The 22,318-nt window shown below is 40.7% G+C and overlaps 2 pseudogenes; both read left to right on the forward strand.

The window, feature by feature from the left end:
* The first annotated feature begins 15,020 nt into the window (after window positions 1-15,020).
* LOC114081580 (ribonuclease P protein subunit p14 pseudogene) lies at window positions 15,021-15,394 on the forward strand (annotated as a pseudogene).
* Window positions 15,395-15,511: 117 nt separating this feature from the next.
* Window positions 15,512-16,019, forward strand: LOC114081588 (hydroxyacyl-thioester dehydratase type 2, mitochondrial-like; annotated as a pseudogene).
* The last annotated feature ends 6,299 nt before the right edge of the window (window positions 16,020-22,318 follow it).

Genomic DNA, 22,318 nt, shown 5'->3' on the forward strand with positions numbered 1-22,318 from the left:
ATATGTGCCAATTAAGCTACTCTCCAAATGGCATTGTTTTCTTCTAGGGAGGAAAATCAATTTTGGGGGGAAATAGTAATGCACTTTAAAGAAAAAACTATCCAGTAATTCTCATACACAATAAAGTTTGGGAGCCACCAGTTTAATGAATCCCATATGCACTTAGCATATGGTCTAGCAAAAACCAACCAGGTATAACTTGAAGTAATAAGATCTGGGATTCATGGAAGGGGTTCAGCTTCCTTGATTGGTTAGTCAGAGTCAAGGTGAGACCTGGACTCCCTCTCTACCTCATGTATACTATTTTGTACCCTCTTCTGATTTTTCCATCTCAGTAACAACCGAGAGCTTGGCTTCCCAGATATCCATATCCCCTCACATCACCAATGACCCTATCTTCTAGAATATTGGTATTCAGCCCCTCACCCTCTGTATGTGTTCCTTTTTTGCTATTGTCTGGGATAACATAAGGAATGCAAATTTAGGTTCCCCAAAACCTTGTGTTAATTGCTTCCAGTTAGGTTTAGGGTAAAGGTAAGGGTCAAGAGAGAAACAAAGTGAGAAGTTGAGATGAAAAGCTGGTGAATGCAGAAGAAATTTATTGGTTCTGTAGTTCAGAAGCATAAAAAAATAAATTAAAACCCTAATTGTACAAATTCTAGAAGGAATTAAAGCCATGTGAGTATGGAACAACATGGCTTCTAAAATGTGTAACTGGAGGCCAAGGACGCTGGAACAGGGTTCCCGTCTACTATGGGTGGTCAGGCACTAACTTTAAGATCCCTCCCAACTTTAATGCATTTATATTTAGGATTGATTTATTATAGAGAGAATTGGTTAGATTTCTGGGCAGAAGAGTTGTTGCTGGGAACAAAACAGAGGACAGATGCTGTGTTGAATGGGAGAAAGCAAAGCAAAAATAACAATTCTGACTTCTTCTCAAAGGAGAGCTAAAAGGATAGATGTGCATCCCAAAAGTTGGTAACAAAATCACTCACCATTGACTAAAAGTAGAAGAAGGTGAAACAACCAGCAGGGAAGGAAAAATGCTTTTCTCTTCATCTTGAGACAGTATAACTACGTAGGGCTGGAAGGGAGGGTGCTGAGTCCAGATGTGATCAAGGCCTAGAAGGGAAAGAAGACAAATGAGGGTCTTGAGAGCAGAGTCTTAAGGTGGAGATCTAAGGGCTGGGATGCCCTTCGGATCTCCACAGAATGGGTCCTCAACCTCAAGAGAAGCACCAGGAGGGGGGACCTGGGGCCACAGGATGGGAAGGCTGGATGTTTGCTTCCTTAGGCTCCCTCCACAGAGTGTCACCTCTCTCTCTTCCTCTTTCAAAGAAGGCCTTTATAGCATCATCTGGACTGGGCAAGGGCTGGACATGGAGCCTGTTATTCCTGTAGCTGTGAGCAGTGATAGGACACCTGAGTTCAGAGAGGAAGGGACAGGGGACAGGAAGTACATCAAGTTGGAGAAAGGCTCAGTCCCAGTAGATGAGTCCTTGGGAGGAGCAGGAAGTTGGACAGTTTAAGGGGATCAAGGCTGTCAAATGATGGGGACCCACCCTCTGAGGCAGAGAGGGAGGTAAAAACACCTTGTTTCCTGCACAAGAATTCCAAGTGTTTGAGATAGCTGGGGAAGCAGGGTTGTGAGAAGGAGGTCTCAATGAATGGGACTTAGGAAGCAGGACACTTAGAGTGAGGTTCCATGTGAGTGGGAACTAGGAACAGTGCCTCTGGATAGTGCTGAGGATGCAGTAGGCACCAAAAGCACTTCTTACATGAGGGGGACTAGAGACCCAGGGATCAGGAAATAGACTCTGGGTTCTCTTAGGCATGGGAACTGGTGACTGTGGCTATTGATGGGACAGGACCAGTAGTGATGTGGTACTGGTCATACCAATTTGAAAGAGCCTACTTTTACATTTTCAGGAATTTTCTTTTTTTTTCTTTTTTTTTTTTTTTAATTTTTTATTGTTGGCTGTTCAAAACATTACATGGTTCTTGATATATCATATTTCACAATTTGATTCAAGTGGGTTATGAGCTCCCATTTTTACCCCATATACAGATTGCAGAATCACATCAGTTACACATCCATTGATTTACATATTGCCATACTAGTGTCTGTTGTATTCTGCTGATTTCAGGAATTTTCATAAAACAGCCATCACTAAAAATTAAAATGAGATTACTTAAAAAAACTAAATGATATTTTAAAAAGCAATGTAAAAATGCCTCCAACTTATCACCTCTTTTTAGTTTTACCACATTCTGTACACCCATGAAGGCATGCACATCAGTTGCAGCTGTCTGGTGGGGATGTATATTAAGCTGCATTGCCATCTCTTCCCAACTCCTCATTTAATGGTCCACACTAGCAGCATGAAGTTAGCCATGGCAGGAGCTTTTGCACAACAGAGCAGACATTAAACCTTCCCCAAGACACCCAGGACAGGACCTAACAATCATAATGATGACTCCAGAAGAATGTCCTTTCTGTCGTCCCTCCTTGGTAAAGGTGCTCTTCTTTCATTTTTATTTTTAATTAATTAATTATTCTTTTGAGGTACTGGGGACTCAACCCAGGGTCTCACACATGCTAGCGTGGCATGGGCTCTTTCAGTGAGGTGTATCCCAGCCCTTCTTTCATTTTTAATAGAATTCATAGGAACTTTTCCATGGGAGAAGCTTCACTTGGTTCCTCTCATCAGTGTTAGGGATCCCAGACACGCTGAACCATCATGGAGGGATCTTGATCTTGAGGCAGCCCTTGGGGCACTGACAATCTGCCACCTGAACTGAGTACTTCCCATATCTCTTGGTTGATTCTGGATGAGGCCAACAGAAATAGCATGGCTGAACAAAGATGGTGCTGGGCAAGGTGGTACATGCCTGTAATCCCAGTGAATCGGGAGACTGAGGCAGAAGGGTTGTAAGTTTGAGGCCAGTCTCAGTAACTTAGTGAGGCCTGAAGCAACTAAGCAAGACCATATTATATAAAAAAATAAAAAGGGCTAGGTATGTAGCTCAGTGATAGAGTACCCTTAGATTCAATCCTCAGTACTGAAAAAAAAAAAAAAAAGACTCATGGGAGTTTGAATTCTATAATGTGTAAGATCAAAACAAGCTGTTTCCATCTTCTCCAGAATGGCTAGGTCTCTTGGCAAAGAAACCATTTCAGATCATTCAGATGTTTGATGAATGAATACTCAGGGCATATGAGGCCTGAAGTTATTCATCACACAAACATTTTGAGTGCTTACTATGCACTGGTCGTTATACTCCAGTGAACGAGACACAGAAATTTGTGGTCTTTTGGAGCTGGCATTTTAAGATATGAAAGAACCATGAACAAACAAGTTCTAGAAGTGGGAAGTAAATGGGCCAAGGTAGAAAATAAGGTATTGGGTGGAGAGGGAGCAGGAGTCCAGATTCTGCAATGCCCTGGGAAAGAGCTTGGGAGTCAATCAGCCAAGTGTCTCTGATGGGAAGTTCTATGTGGGGAATGGGTAAGGGTTGTGGCCAATAATCAGTTGATGCAGGGACCTCAGTTCCTGCTCTAAGAGTAAAAATCCAAATAACATTTCTAAGTAAAATTACATGCATTTTTCTCTCTAGAATCACCAGGAATTAAAGAACCTGTTTCTGCTTGCTCATATCTTAGCTATTTACTTTGTGGGGATTATAGTCTGCACTTAATAGGATTGTTGTGGAGCCTGAGTAATGGTTTATATAAAAGCCTCCAAGGCAGGCATGGTGACACACCGGGTCATCCCAGCAGCTCAAGAGCTGAGGCAGGAGAATGGTAAGTTCAAAGCCAGCCTCAATAATTTAGTGAGGACCTAAGTAACTCAGTGAGACCCTTTCTCTAAATAAAATACAAAAAGGGGCTGGAGATGTGGTTCAGTAGTTAAGTGCCCCTGGGTTCAATCCTCAGTATCAAAACAAACAAACCCCCAAAAAAGATACAAAACAAACCGTCCAGCACAATGGTTGGCAGACAGAAATCATTTGGAATGATGAACAATAACAATACAGCCTCAAGAGTTTTAAAAAATAAAAGGATTTTATCTGAATACCAAATATATCTTTTTTTTTTTCTTGTGCTGGGGATTAAACCTAGGGACACTTAACCATTGAGCCATATCTCCAGTCCTTTTTTATATTTTAGTTTGGGACAGGGTCTTGTTAAGTTGCTGAGGCTGGTTTTGAACTTGTGATCCTTCTGCCTCAGCCTCCTGAGCAGATGGGATTACAGGGATGCGCCACCATGCCCAGCTGGATACCATATATATCTTAATGGACTTTCATTAGTGTTTAGTAAGTTTCTCCTCAGTCACTGCCATATCTGAGAGTATCCTCCAGAATTCATGTACTGGAAACTTAATCCCCAATGCAACAGTGTTGGGAAATGGGTCTAAAGAGAGGTATTTGGGTCCTGAGGGCTCTGCCATCATGAATGGATGTGTGCTATTACAAAAAGGGCTTGTTGGAGTGGGGTTTTCTTCTGGAAGGTAAGGACATATCGTTTTTTCTTTTCTTGGGAGGAAGCAGTAAGAAGGTCATCACCAGAAACCTGGTGCTAGTGCCTCCAGAATGTAAAAAATAAATTTCTGTTCTCATCAATTACCTCATCTGTGGTATTCTGTTGTAAGAGCAGAAAATGTACCAAGGTAGTCACACACATCAGGAGACATGGAGGAAGGAAAAGACTTTCAAAGAGTTAAACCCTGAAGGGCACCTGAATGACTAGGAGTCAGGGAGAAGGGAATGACACTGCCTTGAGTGCAGTCACTGGCCCACCCCAGCCCCATGAAGGGCTCACTACCTCCTTGATCCTGATCTAGGGAGACAGCCCTGGGAATTATGTATTTGAGTTCATTTCCAGGCCCAATGAGGATTTGGTCTTTCAAAACTCTTTGCTTGACCCAGTTTTAATGGTCAAACCTTGAGAGGCTTTCCTTGGTTCTGTCCTTGACCTTAGCCGTGACCTGTGGTCATTCCCTTGGAATATTTTGGTGTCCCATCTTGATTCACTCCCCTCATTGCTCTTTGTCTTCTCCATGATATTCTCCTCCCCCATGATTCCCTGTAGAGAATGTCTTTCATTATCTCATGGCTATGGCTTGGCTTCTTCTCTGATCTCTGAGGCCTTCCTATGGTCATCACTGAAATGGCCTCTCCCATGGCTTCCTCAATGGTACCCATGTCCATTCATTCTTTCACCATGGCCTTCTCAATGGACACACTGATGACTCATTCCATTTTCTCATTCATCACAGTGGCTTAATCCATGGCCCACTGTATTGTCCATGCCCATTTGACTAAGGCAGTAGAATAGGTGCTGTGAAACCAAGGAAGACACCCAAAGATGGGGGTGAGACAGAAGGTGTATTGGTAAAACCTAATGGGAAAAGCCTAGTGGCATAGGACTAGGTAGGACATTTCACCAGAGAGTCCAGTGGCAAAGGCCAGACAGGATCACCTCTGAACCTCCTGGTACTTCACCAAGTAAAACCTCCTTTGCCCCTTGACTACACCATAAAAGAACACCTCCTCTCCTTCACAGCACTTTGTCTGGTGGTGGCCAGTTTGGCCAAGGACACAAATCCTTTCTGTGGTGCCCTCAGCTTCACAGTCACTGTACAGAGAGGGATTGTATAAGTTAGACCACAGAAGCAGTGACAACACAGCATTAGCTTGCTTTGTTCCTCATATGACCAGAATCCCAAGGAGCAACTCTCCTGGCATGCATACAAGAAGGCAGCTTTCTGCAGAACACATGGACTTGGTCCTAGTTTCTGGCCCACAGGAGAAAAAGTCAGTGTCCTTCAGGATGCCACTGTATATACATCCTGGCACAGGTCTGCTCCTTCCTTTGACTTGACCAGCTTCCTGGAAACTTGAAGGGGTGCTGAGACATGATGTCTTACCCTCCTCCTTTTCTTCAAGGATGATGCACCTGTATTATAGCTTCCTTCACAGCCAAGGCAAAGGGCCCCTTCATGGTCCTGATCACTATTGATGCTACAGGACAATGGACCAGGACTGGATCCTGGGTATATTAAGACCCACTGTTTCTCAGGGGCAAAAGAATATCCCCCTAAATAACAAAAATGCTGATGTTTTGAGAGATTAGTTCTTTTCTCCTATTTCACAACTTCCTGGTTGATTAAAGTCATAGATTTTCACTTTTAAATTTGTTTTTTCAAAATCTTTTTTTGTAATCTCCTTTCTTTCTCTATGTTTCTCTGTGTCTATCTTCATGTTCTTACTGTGTTATTCTTTATTTCTCACTCTGAGAAACGAAACAACAAAAGAAGCAAAGTTGAAAAATGAATTTAATATGCCTTTGTATCCGCTTTTACTACCCTATGCCAATACATTTCAGGTAATATGCAAAGCAAGACTAAAGTAAATATCCCTGATGTTTGTGGGGCCAGAAATAATAACTATAGATGACCCACACATTTAATATCTATTGTTTAGTCTTTCAGGTAAGAGACAGAGCTCTAAATTTGCTGTGTTCCCTTGAGTAAGGTATTTAACTTCTTTGTGCGCCCAGGGTCCTTGCATGTGAAATGGAGATAGTATCCTTTTTCCCACAGGGTATTGTTGAGGAGATACAATGAAACAGCATGTATAAAATGCACACACAGAGCCTGGCACAAAATAAATGCTTAATCAATATTAACTATCATCACATTGCTATCACCTCGTGGTCTTAAGAGATGACAACATGGTTAGGGGGAAACTAGTGCCTGTGATCTGTGTGATGTCCTCCAAATGGAGGAAATTTAGAGATTAAAAGTAAAGAAAGTTTTATGGTTGGAATGTGACTTTCATCATTTACACCCTGCTATCTTCCACATATTGTTTAAGGTACCTCTCTATAAAGGAAAATATAAAGTTAAAAAAATCAGAACAAGCCCAACACAGTGGCACATGCATGTAAACCCAGTGACTTGCTGAGGCAAGAGGATCATGAGTTCAATTTAGTGATACCCTGTCTCAAAGTAAATTTTAAAACAAAATTTGAAAAGGGCTGGTTATGTGGCTCAGGGGTTAAGTGCCCCTGGATTCAATCCTTGGTACAAAAAAAAAAAAAAAAAAAAAGAACAACAACAACAACAAAAACATTGGGAAAAGAGAAGAACTATGGGTTAAATCTAAAAGCAGAATGCTATAAACGTTCCTCTTAATACTGCATCCTACAAGTTTTAGTAGGCTGTGGTTTTGTTTTCATTTTGTCTCACAACATACTCTAATTTCCTCTTGATTTCTTTTTGATACACTGCCAACATTGTTCACACAATGTTATTGTGAACCTTAAAAGGCTCTAAAAAATAAAATCAAATGACATAAACTTGTAATTAAATTATATTAAAAACTAAGTAATAAACAATCAAAACTTACCACTTTTCTTCTCTTTGGTATATGTTACTATATATTAGTTTGCTAGTGTGCATTGCTTCAAAAATCTCTTTTCAGTCACATCAAGTTAGTAGCTTGAAAAGGGCCATGCTAAGAATATTTTGTCACAGAAATCAGAAAATGCTACATATTGGGTCTCTTCCCCAAAAGAATTTGGTTAAAATTTATCAACACACCACTACAAGGAGGGTACTGGGTGAATTTTTCCATCCTATAGCTGAGGGTACTACAGTCTCCCTAGACATACTCTTGGAAGAGATTTTTTTAAGCAGTAAGCAAGAGTCCTAATCCAAAGTTCAAACCCTGCATGCATTTCACATATTTCAATCTACATATGTGAGAAAACATGTAGCATTATTTGATATATTTTATGTCACTTTACTTTGTAGCCCATTCCAAAGGGTATGGCAAGAAAGACGTGGGAGAAGGACCTCAGCTTGACAATTAAAGTTATTTTATTTCTGTGTTAAAACACCCCTCTTTAGGTAAATATTCTACCTGTTTGAAGTTACAAGGGCTCTCTCCCTTCTCTCTCTCATTCCAAAGATGGCCTCCTACTGACGATGCAGTTCATTTTTCTGTGTGGACGGTAGAGAAGAAACCCTGGTCCCACAGGCTGCCTTTGGCCCTTGATGGTTTCTCCTGGACTGACTTTCATGCCCTGATGAGACAGTCTCTCATGCCTTAACATCCTGTCCTGACTGTCCCTCATGGGCACCCTGTGTTGGTTCAGCTAAAGGAGTCAGCTGGTCTTTGGGAGGTGCTGATGATCAGGATACCCACTGTGGCTTCCATCATTGGATCCTAAACTCTGCTGCCTCTTTATCCTCACTCAGAGCAGGCCCACTGGTTCTCTCAGCACCTCCTTGACTTGTTGGGATTTCTTGGGAGCTTTCTTCACCCACAATGGGAGGTTAGAGTCCTTCAAGTTTGTCCTCTGTTCCTCCCAGCTGCTAACTTTCCCATTTCTAATCTACACTTGGGCAGTGCCATTTTGCTTAGCTGGAGCACCATGCTGGATGGAGTGTTTCTCTAAGGAGCTTGAGATCACCCTGAGTTAATTCTCTGCTCAGATTCTTTCTAAACCTATCTGGTGCTTCTAACAATAGTTCTTTAGGCTATAAGGTGTTTGCCTTATCCTCCCCACAATCTCCATCTGCTCCCTGAAAGCTACACTGAATAACATGAAGTTTAATTTAAAATAGTAAGATACAAAATCAGCTTCTACAAAACCTCCCTATTTTCTTACCTCCTTCATAAGGCATCCATGAATAAACAATCTAATGATTGCTAATAGTTTTCATTGAGTGTTCTGGGTACAAACGTTATTCAAAGTGCTTTATAGATAATGTCATTTAATGTTCAGAGCTACTTCATTATTTAAGTATCAAAATTATTCTCATTTTCTAAGTGAGGAAACGGGAGCACAGAGACTCCTGAAGATGATAAGTGGCAGATTCAGGACTCAACCCTGGCAGTCTGCCTCCTAGGCCACCCTATATTTATATCACTATAAAAAGATATCAGTTGAAAGCATTGCTTCCAGAATGGTACCAGCAAGCCCCTTTAACCAAGTTGCACATACTGTTATGGTTTGGATGTGAGGTATCCCCCAAATCCTCACACATAAGACAATGCAAGTTTTGTAGGAGAAATGATCGGTTGCAGCCTTAACCTATTAGTGAATTAATTCCTCGTGGGATTAACTGAGTGGTAACTGGAGGCAGGTGGGGTGTGGCTGGACAAAGTTCATTGGGGCGTGGCTTTGGGGTATATATTTGTATCTGGCAAGTGGAGACCTCTCTCTGCATTCTGATCTCATGTGAGCTGCCTCCACCTGCCACACTCTTCAGCCATGAAGTTCTGCCTCACCTCCAGCCCCAAGGAATGGAGCTGGCCTTCTATGGACTAAGACCTCTGAAACTGTGAGCCTTCAAATAAACTTTTTCCTCCCCTAAACTTGCTCTAGTGAGATCCTTCAGTCACTGCATTGAAAAAGCTGACTAAGACACACCTAAGCTCTTCTTCTCAGACATTCTAGAGTTTCTGCAGAATTTACAAAGGCTCAGCAAGATTAAATCTGAAACAAAGCAAGGCTTCATATTTACCAGAAGGGACATACTATTAGAACCAACAAGTGAGGAGCAGGTTCCTGAGCACAGCTGACATGGATGAGATCTCAACTGGATGCCTATTCTGAGAGTCAGTTCTGATAACCATGAGGAGAAAGGATGCAGGGGCTGAAGCCTTAGACTTTTGTATTGTTTAGAATGAGAGATTAATGTACCCCAGTATTAGAAATTTTAGGATCCAAACACTTGCATATAAGTAGAAAAAATACAGAGACACAATATAAGTTTTTAATTAACTTTGGAATTTTTCTTTTTTCAACGTAAGGGAGAAAGAAGTTCTTTTAGGAATTGCAGGAATTTCACATTCCCTCTACCCTGTCATTTAATTTTAGCACATCATTATTCAGGTCACTGTTGGATGTCTCAGCAAGAAACCTGTTTTCTCTTTCTAGTTTTACTCTGTCACCTCCAGTTCCTTTGCAGCCCGCACAGTGGAGTGTGTGGCTTCAGCTGTTATTGGCACTTGGTACTTTTTGACATTCTTCAGTGCTCTGCCCTGTATGGCAGGGACCTCTAGACCCAGAACCACAATTTCTAGACTTTCTTGTCATCAGGTTCCAGGCACATTTTACATTATCATGAGAAGAACGCTCATGAGACTCTGTTCTTCAGTAGCAATGGCTGGATGCATGCCTGGGATACTCAGGTGAGGAGTTTTCAGTGGTCTCTGCATTTTCTTGACCCTTACACACCAGGGTGGGGTGGGGGGGGACTGTGGAAGACCTGTGGAGATGGCAGCATTTGCCTATATGTCCCTGCCTCAGTGACAGCAGCTTTCTGTTCTCTGTGGCAATAAACCTGAAAGCTATTTGCTGTCACCCTGATTTTCAACCCTTCAGATTTTAAAGTAGTTTTATAAGTACCTATTTCTTAGACTAAATCTGTTTATATTTGAAACATCTCAAGTAGTTTCTGTTTTCATAAGGGAAGTCAGACTATTACAGTATTTGTATGAAATTTCAGAAAAGTGACCTTCAAAAATAGAAATCTGGGATTGGCCATCTGACCAATTCAGGTTTAAGGGCAAGTGTGACTTCACACTAGTATAAAATGGGATACTGCATTCCATACCAAAAGGTGGCACAAGTGACTCAAGTTATCCCTATCACTGTGCCTGTATTAAAGTGATTGCTTATATTTAGCAAAGAAGCAGGGACCTCAATTCTGCAACCTCAAAAACTGAAGTTTGCTACAACCACATGACCTTAAAAAAGCTCCAAATGAGGATGCAGGCAGCCAACAACTTATCACAGCATTGTGAGACCTTAAGCAAAAGACCCAGTCATGCATTGACCAGACTTCTGACTCACAGAATGGTGAGCTAGTAAATGGGTGTTGTTCTCAGTTGCCATTTGTACTAAGTTGTTATGCAACAAAATAAAAGTGATTACTTGGGTGAATTTATTACACATTATAGATTCAATACATTAGGTCAAGTAGTTGGGAGTCACCCTAACAGTTTTCTTGGATGATGGAAATATGGACTCACAGGTGGCCTACATTAAATGAAGTTATGATCTCAGTATTGCATTGGTATAATTAGAAGGAAAAATTCCAAGATTCAGGGAGAGATTTATGTTGAGATTGATTTAACATGCACAACTCTCTCCTTGATTATTTTTCTTCCAGAAGACTCAATTGATATTTTCTTCATCAAGGCATTAGAAAAGAGAACGTTAATATGTTTATAAAGTTCTGCAGCAGCTCTTTACCAGATACAGTAGTAGGAGATCTGACCTTTGAAATAGGCTTCCTGATGTTGGTAGGCCTGGTGAATCATAGGCAGTATGACCAGAACTGTAATCAGAGATTTTAACCCTGATTGGTGTTACTAAAAATGACATACAGAATCAGCGTACTAAAATCTGACTTATTTTGGATAAGTGAAACCATCTGACTGTTTAAACAGAGAGCTAATATGAGTTACCCCACTGGAAAGTCTCAGTGTCTCACCTAACTCCCAGGCCTGCACTTATTCATAAGCCTAGAAATAGAGGGAAGGCAGAAAGATCCAATGTTACAACATTGTATGTGCCATGGATCTTCCTCCTACCTTTCAAAAGGGATCTTGGCTATTTATGAAGGTGACAATGCAATGGGAAAGAGAAATGCCCAATCCTTTCAGGCATTCTCAGACACTGGCTGGATTCATGTTAACATCAGAGGATCTAAACCATCTCCATGATCTACAAGTCAGAGTGGGGCTTATGAAATTTAGAAAACACATGGAGTCTTAGCCCAAATTCATCTCCAGGCCCCAACTTTGAGTATTCCATACTTTAAGTGGGAACCCAAGAAAAGTAAGTCCATTTGCAATTTACTTTTGAAAAGATACAATGTAGTTTAAAATGTGACAAATCAGGAGTCTTCATGGAATCTATGTAGCCATATAGAAACACAAACCCTTAGAGCTTTAGAGCAAAGGCATTCTTCTTCCATATTCTTTATTTTGTCTTCCAGAAAGTTCAATTGAGACTTATCCTTTGATAAGCATCTGACTTGATACTCCATTCTCAGCAATTAAGAGTTCAGGAAACATAAATTGCCCTTTATGAACTTGATGTTTTCTGTAACACCAAAGTATAAAATTGGGCATATTTAACAGTACCTACCTCATTGAATGGAAGTGGAATATATAAATTTGTGTTCAAGTGTGTCCTCAAGACATAAATAAAAGAGCTGAGAGGCACACAAAATCAATCAATCAGTCTCTCTCTCTCTCTCTCTCTCTCTCTCTCTCTCTCTCTCTCTCTCTCTCTCATTACTGGGGATTGGACTCAGGGCCACTTAACCACTAAGCCATAACCCCAGGCCTTTTTATATTTCACTTAGAGACAGGGTCTCCCTGAGTTGCCTATGACCTTGCTAAGTTGTTGAGGCTGGCTTTGAACACTCCATCCTCTTGCCTCAGCTTCCTGATCCACTAAGATTACAGGTGTGCACCACCTGCCCATCTAGGCCACCCAAACTCTGATGACATCTATCTCAGCTACATTTTCAACCTCTCCCTCCATAAGCAGAGTCACATGGAGAGTTTCCTTTGTCCAGATGACTAGGAAAGGAAAGATTGGGTTTCTTCTGGTTTGTGGATGGTCTGTAGGATACATTAACATGATGCTGCCCTCTCAGGGTGGCCTTGAAGGACAGCAGGAAGGGAAATCCTCCCAGTGACCACAGCATTGAACAGTGCATCTGCTTACTTACTTTGCTTGGGCAAAAAAAAAAAAAAAAAAAATCAGAATTACAGTTTACCCTGATCAGTGAGTAGTGGCTAGGATTGGAAAGACTATGATTAGTGAATTGATGATATGGAAGTCTGAGATAGTGGAATGTGGGAAGGGCACAGATGGGGAGAAGCAGAGATGGTTTTAATGGTTGGTTTGACAAGGTGACCCATTCTGTGGATGGCAACCAACCTCTTTCTCCAGCTACTCCAGTGCTTTCTCAGTGGGCTCATAGATAAAGCAGGCCCCTGGGGCTGATTCACAGTGGGATAGGGAGCAGGATCATGGGAGGAATAGATGAACTCTAGATAGGGAAGAGGGGTTGGAGGGGAGGGGAGGGGGCATGGGGTAATTAATGATGGTGGAATGTGATGATCATTACTATCCAAAGTACAGGTATGCAGACATGAATTGGTTTGAATATACTATGTATACAACCAGAGATATGAAAAATTGTGCTATAGAGTTGTAATGCATTCTGCCATCATATATAAATAAAAAATGTACATAAAAAATAAATAAAACAATGAAAAAGAAAAAAAATGCACTGTGCCAGGCAAATGATCTTCCAGGTTGTGACCTTTGTAGAATTTGACCTACAAAAGTTTGACCCTTACAGAATTCCTAGTGTTTATTTTCAGCTTTTACTTTTTCTTTGCCTTCCCTGGCACACAGTAGAAGCAAAATATATAATAATGAGTAAAATGTGTTCATCTAGAAAAAATAAATAAAGCAGGCTCCATGGCAGGGACTGAGGTTATATAGGACTCAATAAGGTGGTCCAAAAACAAACTTCCACCGCCAAGTGCCTAGCTAGCTAACAGCAGAAATCTTTGTTGACCCTGCTGTATGGCACCATTCCAGAGAGGTGTCAGGTTGACGACATTGAATCTCTTCCAACCTGAAGGGAGTAGTGATTTGTCCTCATTAAAATAGGTATGTGCCTTCCCTGTCCACAAAGCTTCCACTGGCACTGCTGTCGCTGGAAGTATTTAATGCTTCATTTATCAGCGTGTATCCCTGACCACATCTTCTGACCAAGGAAATTATAATGACGGGGGGGGGGGGAATAAAGGTCACAGAGATTTCCCTTTTCATTTTTAAAACAAGTAGAACTTCCACACAACATAATCCACAAATCTCACGTGCACATTTCAGTGAAGTTTTACACATGTATATATCCATGTAATCATTGCCCAGATAAAGTATAGAACACTCTTATCCTCCCTTGTGCTTTCTCCCAGTCAGTGTTTTCCCCAAAGACAGCTACTCTTCTGTCCTTTATCACAGTAGATTAACTTACATGTTCTTAAACTGCATGTGAATGGAATTGTACAATATGTGCTCTGCTGCTTTGACTTTGTTTATTCAACATTATATCTGTGAAATTTGTTAATGTTTTTGCATGATTCAATAGTTCATTATTTTTTCACTATTAGGTAGTATGCCATTTTAGGGCTGTGTCATAATTTACTTACTTATTCTAAGTTTAAGACTTTGGGAAATTTCCAACATGATGCTCTTATAAATAAAGCTGCTATCATACATGTCTTTTGGTGGATGTAGGTATTCATTTCTACTATTTCTGCTATATAAGGTATATATGCACTCAGAATGGAATTGCAGAGTCACAGAGTATATGTGTGTTTAATTTTAGTGTTGCCAAACATTGAGCAAATCAATTTGAACTCCCAATAACAATGCATGAAAGTTGTAGTTGTTCACCATCCTCATCAGTACTTGCTATTGACAGTCATTTAAATTCTAGTCATTGTCCTGGTAGTGTAGTGATATTTCCTTAGGGTTTGAATTTCCATTTCTCTGATAAGCAATGATATTGAGTCCCTTTTCAGATGTTCACTGACCATTTTGATATCCTTCTGTCAAATCTTGTACCCATTTTTAAATTGCATAGTCTTTTCTTATTATCTATAGTCCTCCTATATTCAGAATATAATTTCTTTGTCATATGGATGTATTGCAGTATCTTCTCCTGCCTTTGACTTTTTGTTTTGTTTTGTTTTGTTTTCTCAAAGATATTATTAAGGACCCACCTCTCATCTGGGGTTAGGGAGCAACCAAACGTAAACACACCAGGAGTTTCCAGTCCTAGGTCCTGGCTTCTGCATGGGATCACCAAACCTTGGCAAATCCTTGCAGCCGACTGGAGTCAGAGGAGGCGGAAAGATAGTCCAATGGACAGTGGATGTGATCAGCACTGAAAAAGATGCCAGCACTAGCTACCGCATATGAAAGAATAGTTTACAAAAATCCCTCTGAGTATCACTACATGAAAGTCTGCCTGAAATTTCAAGATCATGGAGTTGTTCTGAATGTGCACAGTTCAAACAGCTGCTTATTTCTACCCTAAAGGACCTGTATGGGGAGGTTGGTGCTGCCTTACCTCTGGATGTCCTGACCTGTGAAGAGAAGACCTTGTCAGCCATCCTGAAAATATGTAGCAGTGGTCTAGTCAAATTGTGGAGTTCTTTAGCCCTGTTAGGATCTTACAAGGGCAAAACCTGTGCTTTCAGAGTGATTCAGGTTTCTCCATTTCTCCTCGCATTATCTGGTAATAGTAGGGAACTAGTATTGGATTGAATTGTCTTCAATTTCAAAAACTTCCCTCTGTTCTCAAAAGTACTTTTCGGTGGCTGCATAGTTTGAAAACAGAAGCAGGCTAGAAGCTCCCATGGATGAAATATGAGGATGCTGAAGATGTTCCCAGTAATATCCAACTATTGCCTTTGGTGGGGTGGACTTCAAAGGCGATTCTGCCTGAGTCAACCACTGTGGAGCAGATAGCTCCTGCAGCATGTGCACATGAGAGTTGGGGACCGGGCTGAACTCAGCAGGGCCTTCACACAGAGGGGACGCGGCTGCCTTCTCAGAATTAATGGGAGATGTCAGTCCTTTGCATTTAAATGAAGATTTTGCTAAACACATCAAGTTTGGAAGGACAATTTTACATGGAGTTTTGATCAATGGACTTATCTCAGCTCTCTTGGGTACTAAAATGCCAGGACCAAGCTGTGTATTTCTCTCCCAGGAAATTAACTTTCCTGTTCCTTTATATATTGGAGAAGTGGCTTTAGATTCTGCAGAAGTAAAAGAGCTGAAGTGGTTTGTTGCTTTTATTGCTGTGTCATGTTGTGTAATAGAAAGTAAAATGACTGTTATGGAAGGCTAGGTCAAGGTTATGGTTCCAGAAGCTCCCAAATCCTAATTATAGGTGTTTAAAGTTACAAGTTCAAACACCAGTGTTATTGTTATTAAAGAGCATCTGGGGAAACGGGCTACTTGCTATTCATCACCAAGGAAAGGCTGAGAGACTCAGAAGCTATGTTAGAGAAGGGGAGCAGGTAGAGGAGTGAGCAAGTGTCCACTTTCCATTTTGAACTCAGGCTTCACCCAGAGCTGAGTAGATGCATGACTTCATCATCTGTTAAGAATTTTTTTGTTGTTGTTGTTTTGGTGTTTGGTTTGTTTTTCTGGTACTGGGGATTGAACCCAGGGGTGCTTAACCATTGAGCCACATCCCTGTCCCTTTTTATTTTTTGAAACAGGATCTTGCTAAATTGCATAGGGCCTCACTAAGTTTCTGAGGCTGGCTTTGAACTTGAGATCCTCCTGCCTCAGTCTCCCGAGTTGCTGGGATTACAGGTGTGTGCCACTGCACCCAGCTGTTGAAGTTTTTTAAATTGAAAAAGTATCAGGAGGCTTACTTATCTGAAGGGTCTACTTTCAGAATTTAAACCTGGTTAGATTTGTGTTTGATAAATATACCTATATCTGTGTAGAATAGGTTTCTCTCTGGATTTTTATAACTGTCAAGCATTTACTTGTTGAAGGCAGCAGTGGAACTTGGCTCATCTTTAAACACTTGCCCTTTACCAATAAATATTCTTAGATACCTTTCTCTCTGTTTCTGGGTCAGTTTACTGCAATTTGTTATTTATACCAAGATGGCATCTTGCTCACCTTTCTGTAGAACTTGACTTTCAGGTCACTGTTACCAGAGAAGGGCTTGTCGGCAGACTTGGATTCAATTATGTAAACTCTGTCTCATCTAGAAAATAGCAATAACATGTACTGGGCAGGATTATTGTTGGAAACAGCAGATACACAGTTAAGCACAAGGCTCAGCTGTGAACAGTAGCTCCTATTGTCTATTTCCTCTGTGAGTGAGGTTAGGGGTTTTCCTACATTTAAAGCACAGTAGCCTACAGTTAAGTAGGCATCAGACCATCTTTCAGGCTGTCAGTCAATCTGTATTAGTATTTTAATCTTGGATTCGAATCTTCAGTGCAAAGTTTCTATTTTAACAATCCATATTCTTTTCTCCCTCCCTTGGAAATGTGGGTTCACATTGTATAGATACACAAATACATGCTTTATTGTAAAATAGAAGAAATAAAAGTTATAAGAAGAAAAAAAGGATATTTTTAAGGCACTAATCCAAAATCCCAAATAATATTCTGGGTGTTTTTGAAACAAAGACAAAGGATTTATTCTAGCCAGGGCCAAGGGAGCACAAAGCAGACAGTTTTGCAACCGAGATACTGAACATGGGTGAGGAGGCCACTTAAAAACAGAAAAAAACACAAATAAGGGGGGTGGGAAAGGCAAGTACAATCATAAGACACATTTCATATAGTGTTACCAAGTTCTCCACATTGGCACATCCCATACCTACTCAGGAAGTAAGCAACAGCTCCATAGTTTAAAGACATTGTGCTCCAGATGCAAGTGGATGAGGTAAAGATGTCAGCCTCAATGTAGTAGGCTCATGCAGAAAGGGGGCCCAATTCTGCATAGGGTGAGATATCTGATCAGGATGACATCAACCCAATTTAACTTTCAAATCAGCCTATAACAGTAATTCTGATATCGGACTCTAATGAAGTTTAATCATCAAATTTTTATTTTATAATTAGTGCTTTTTGTTTTATGCTTAAATATCTTAGTCTACCTCAAGGTCATAAAGATATTTTCCTCACTAAATTATTTGGAGATAAATTATATTATATTCAAAAGCTCCTGGAATAGCAATTGGTAAATATTAAGCTCTGAAGGGGGGGGGGACGGGAAAACTGAAAGAACAAATAGGAATAAATGTGCACATGGTCTCAATGATACATTCATGGTGTGCTTTTGTCTCTTGGAGATGGGGTGGTAGCTAAAATTTATAAGGATGATAGTTAATATTAATTAAGCACTTATTTTGTGCCAGGCCCTGTGTGTGCATTTCACACATGCTAGTCCATTGTATCTCCTTAACAACAACCTTGTGGGGAAAGTGTCACTATCTCCATTTCACATACCAGGACACTAGAGGCACAAAGAGGTTAAGTAATATACTCAAGGGAACACAGCAAAGTTAGAACTCAATCTAGAATTTTTTCTCCATGACTCCCTCCTACCCCAAGCTTTCTCTGCCCCACCGACAATATTTTCCATTATCCAGTCTATGGCCACAGCCATCTTGTACTGTCATGGCCTCCTGGGTGACTCCCTCTATGTCCCACTCCATGGTTTACTCCATGGCCTCCTCTGTGTTCATGGCTATTGCTGTGACCTCCTCCATAGCCATCACTCCCACGGTGGTTCATTCCATGACCATCTCCATCACCCATGCTGTGTCCAATGCCATGTGCTCCTGCAGGTCCAATCCCAAGTCTTCTTCCAGGGTTCAGTTCATTTTCCAAGCTGTGGACTATTCCAGAGCCCAGGCCTAAGTCCAGGTCAAGACTAAGGCCAAGGTTGTGGTCATGGGGGTAATAAGTACCTCTGTTTCTCACAGGGAAGTAAAAGTCCCTCTGAAAGAAAAAAAAATATATAAAAATTAAGTGCTATCTCTTATAATATACAAGCCTGTTTCACCAATGTGAGATTTTTATTTTTCAAAACTATGTCTTTTCTTACCATCATCCTTACTGTGCGCTCGCTCTCTCTCTCTCTCTCTCTCTCTCTCTCTCTCTCTCTCTCTCTTTGTTATTTCATTCGTATTCTCTCTAGAAATCAAACTCCCTGACACTATATTAATATACCCTCTTTATGTGAACACTCAGGCCCTGGCTCAGCAGTAGCATGGTCAGGTTACGTATTGTTGGACTTTCAAGACAAAGGTAAACCACATCCCTGTGTGAAAGGCACAGAGACCCACCTGAAAGACAGTCTTTCACTTTGTCAGCTAAGAGACTGAGACAGGCCTTCAGAAAACTGTCCCTATACCATCTTGAGATCACTGGCATGAAATCCAGAACCAAATCAGCCTGGACAGGGTCCCAGATCTGTCACTCAGCGCCTGTGCTGAGGCAGCTAATGGAGCTCCAGATCCGAATTGCAGAGCTGATTAAATGACAATACATTTCAAACACGGCCCCAAGCCTCATACAAACAACTAATTAATGTAAGTTCTCATTACCATTTGACATGGCATGTAAAATTATAAAGTCATATAGGAAGTCATTTCTAGATAGTGTGAATTAATTTTGGAACTTAAATAGGGAGGGCCGCTGGGAATTCCCATAAATTGACTACCATATGCCAACCTTTTGTTGGCATAATATGTTTTTTTGTTTTTGGGAAGTATCAGGGATTGAATTTACGGGCACTCAACCATTAAGCCACTTCCCCACTCCTATTTTGTATTTTATTTAGAGGCAGGATCTCACTGAGTTGCTTAGCGCCTCACCATTGCTGAGGCTGACTTGAACTTGTGGTCCTCCTGCTTTGGCCTCCTGAGCTGCAGGGATTACAGTTGTGCACCACCACACCCGGCTGTATAATATGTTTTTAATTTGTCATTTGGACCAATGATATCTTCGTCATCATTTAACAACTGAGAAAATTCTGTTTTGTAGTGTTTGTTAATTTCCATGATATAAATACTTCCACCAGAGAGTATATCAAACTACCAATGTGAAGTCATTAAACTCAGAGTTGGAAAGAGATACAGTGGATCATAGGGATCTCTTGTGGACCTATATGACTTGGCCTCAGCTTGCCAGTTATTTATTCTCTGCTTTATTCTTCACATGTGAGCTTACTCACAAATTATAAGAAAAGAGAAAAAAATCATAAATGTAAGACTAGTTTGAGAAAAATATGTGTTCAAAGAAAGATCAAGTTCTGAAAGCAGAGATGCAGTGGGAGATAAGACAGTAACTACCACAAATCAAACAAGAAATAGCAGAGTACTCATGAGTACCAGAAATTTATTAAAAAGCCACACAGTGGTGCATGCTTGTAATCCCAGCAGTTTGGGAGGCTGAGACAGAAGGATTACGATTTCAAAGCCAGCCTCAGAAAAGGTGAGGCACCAAGCAACTTAGTGAGATAGTGAGACTCTGTCTCTAAATAAAATACAAAATAGGTCTGGGGATGTGGCTCAGGAGTTTAATCCCTGAGTTTAATCCTCAGTAGCAAAACAAAACAAAAACTTGGTAGATGTCACACAGTTGGAACCTGCACTTTTTTTTTTTTTTTTTTTTTTTTTTTGGATAACTATATCATCCAAAAAAATAGTGGTTACTATTTTCATTTTTTAATTGGTTCCTCTTAGTTATACATGACAGTAGAATCCATTTTGATACAATTATACAAGCATGAAATATATCTTATTCTAATTAGAACCCCATTCTTGTTGGTGGACACAATGGTGGGGATTCACTTAGGTATTTTCATATGTGCACATAGGAAAAATATGTTAGATTTATTCTACTGTATTTCTTATTCCTACCCCTCTTCTCTTCTCTTTGTTCCCCATTGCCTTATCTACAGAAAGGTTCTATCCTCTGCTTTACTGTGGTTTAGCTTCCATGTATCAGTGAAAATATTTGACCTTTGGTATTTTAAAATTGGCTTATTTCACTTAGTGTGATAGTCTCCAGATCCATCCATTTACTGGCAAATGTCATAAAGTTATTCTTCCTTATGGCTAAGTAATATTCCATTATGTATTTACATCACAATTTCTTTATCCATTCATTTGTTGAAGGACACCTAGGTTTGTTCCATAGCTTAGATGTTGTGAATTATGCTGCTATATACATTAATGTGTCACTGCATATGCTGATTTTTTAATGTTTATTTCCCTTTTGTTCTTCCTCAGTATTTAGTGAAATGTTTTGACATTTCTAATCTACAGCTGACCTAAGGAGAATCAAGAGAAGAGTATTTGTCTCTACTTGTGCAAGAGCATCCAAAGAGCAGTGTCCCATGGATAATAAGATTTATAATAGAAATCAGTAAATAAAGCAACAACCTAAAGATTCCTCAATTCCTGGAGATTCTTCTTCTAGGGCTAAAATATTCTGACTCCCAGATGTTGTTTCATTCAAACAATTTCCTTTCATTTTGACCCCAATTCATCTTTTTATTCTTTTTACAACTTTAACTCTCACTCTCACTGATTCTCTCTGGTCTTTATATCATGCTACATGGTTTTTCTCTCTACACACCATCTTATTCTTCTGGATACTCCAAGGATTATTTACATGAATTCCATTGTTATTTATGATCTACTTCCTCATCAGACTCCCCAATTAACCCATCCTAGATACTCACCAGACAAAAGCAGAGTCCTCCTAACAGGATAATACCCATCACAACAGTAATCAGAGCAATGAGGATGATGGCCCAGGGCTGTAAATATCCACTTGGTTTGACCACATTTGTTGGAATGTGGCTCATGCTAATTTTATTTGTGCCCATGGACACTGAGCTTGTTGTACGGGAGGTGGCACTGGCTCCAGGAATGACAGTTGAATCATGGATAGACACTATGGTGGTCATGACACCTGGGACTGAGGAGGTAGATGATGCTCCAAGAGTGGATGCAGCCAGGCCAGAGGTATTCAGGGATATTCCAGGCAATGCATTGCTGGTAGCAAAGGTCATGGGGTTCCTTACAGGAGCTGTGGTGACAAAAATGTGGGTGGTTGGTCTGGTCCTGGTGCCTAGGAAACGGGTTAAGCAAGATGATGCATTTATAATGGAGACATTTAAAGGTGAGGTGGGTGTCCTTAGAGCCAAGGGGGTCTAATCTAACATGGCTCTGGTGGTAGTGGTGGTTTGAAGAAAGGGTTGTGGGGAAGGAGAGATGATAGGAAGTAGTTCTCTGTGGCTATGGTCCCCAGAATAGAGGTCAGCATTTTAGAGAAGAGGATGTACAATATATTCATAGATGGTGCTGGTGATGGAGGAGGTAGAAGGTTTAGGAGATGACTGTGATTGTTGCAGAAGAAAGTCTAGTCAACTTAAAAAGTAGTCACCCAAAGACAGTAGGTAGACTAGGAAAAAAGTGGTAGGTCATTGTTCTCTTGTGATTGTGGTTACTGGGTATAAGGAGGATGTGGGAGGAGGAGATGAAGTGGTCAGATTTGTTCATAGCCATGTTGTGACCACGGCTGGGAGCAGAGGTGACATCATCTAACACAACTGCGGTCAACAAAGTAGAGGTAAGTGTGCTTGGAACAGATGTGGAAGAACCTGACTCATGAGGAGGAGGTTGACCACAGG

The sequence above is a fragment of the Marmota flaviventris genome, chromosome 6 (assembly GCF_047511675.1).
Source record: "Marmota flaviventris isolate mMarFla1 chromosome 6, mMarFla1.hap1, whole genome shotgun sequence".
Lineage (NCBI taxonomy): Eukaryota > Metazoa > Chordata > Mammalia > Rodentia > Sciuridae > Marmota > Marmota flaviventris.